Below are 1,523 nucleotides of genomic sequence, written 5' to 3' on the forward strand. Positions count from 1 at the left end.
AGGCTGAGACAGATCTGAAGCCCTGTCCTTAGCAGATCTGCTATCAGAAGAGGAGAAGTTAGGATACATACAAGGGAATATAATAATAATAAAAAAAAAAAACCTCAACTTGAAATTACCAAAGATCTCAAAAACAAAATGTATTTCAAAACCTTATGCAAATTTAGATAGATCAAAACTCACTATACATATTGATTTTAAGCAAATAGGTTAACAAGGAAATAGTTAAAAAAGAAAGGAAGATAGGCATTCAAACATCTAAATGAATCAAACTATCTTTAAATAATCATAGCAAGACAAAGGAAATTGAGACAATATCTTATAAGAAATAGAACACTATGGATTCCTGAGAGAGGATGAAATTATGTAAAAATATTCCCAAATGGGTCAAGAGAATTTTTTTTAAATTGTGAAGAAGAATTTATAACTTACGCAGAAGTAATTGGCAGAATATGAAAAACTTGAATCTGGGATTAGGTCTAATCAAAATAAAAAAGTGTGTACTAGGAATACATATATAAAAGATAAAAAACTGCTCTCTAAAAGATAGATGGTCAAAAGATTAAATCAAACTATTCTCAAAAGAAATGTAAACTATCAATGACCATATGAAAGAAATTTCCAAATCACTAAATAATACGAGAAATATAAATCAAAACAACACTGAGGTTTCATCTCACCCTCCACATACACATTGATAAAGCATGCAAATAGGCATTGTGGGAGGTTAATGATATTAAGCACACTAAGTCTAAGGGCTGATTTGAAAGCCCTATCAGGACATAAAACAATCTTAGGAGACTACTGGGAATAGAATAGGCTTTTTGTGTTTCAACTCAGCATTGCTTGGTCCAAACTCTCTGCTGGTGAAATGGAGAGCCTTAGGTCAATCCACCTGTAGGTTGTCATTCTCTCTAATGAAGAAGGCTCCTCTTTTCATCAGCTATGGGGACAACACAGCTATTACTTTCAAAATACTCTCATCACCATCAGGTGGTTCAAACTCACAAGGTCACCTACCTGCTTTGGACTTACCCACTAGGGGTACATATTTGCCAAAGATTAGGAAAGAACAAAGACAAAAGAAGGCACATGTAACTGTGTACAGAGTCATGTGGGTAGGAATAGGAAAAATTGACTCTGGCTGTTCACTTATTCAGTCATCTCTAACTCTTCAAGACCCTGTGTACTAAACTAGGCCATGGGGTCTTCTTGGAAAAGACACTTGAGTGGTTTGCCATTTCCTTCTCCATTGGATTAATGTAAACAGAGGCTAAGTGACTTGCCTAAGGCTGCATATATATTAAATGCCTGAGATCATATTTGAATAAGACCCTTCCCAATTCTAGATTATAAGGATTAAATTTTAATGGTTTGGCTAAAATATATGAAGATTATAAATAATAGTGGTGGTTACCGATTTAAAGTATTAATGCTGATAGTCAAAATGACTTTAATAGCTTTTATTTACAAAAGAGGTGGAAAGAGTGAAAGTAGAGAAATACAAAAGAGTAGAGAAGCTA

This window comes from Gracilinanus agilis, chromosome 1 (genome assembly GCF_016433145.1).
Source record: "Gracilinanus agilis isolate LMUSP501 chromosome 1, AgileGrace, whole genome shotgun sequence".
NCBI classification, from domain to species: domain Eukaryota; kingdom Metazoa; phylum Chordata; class Mammalia; order Didelphimorphia; family Didelphidae; genus Gracilinanus; species Gracilinanus agilis.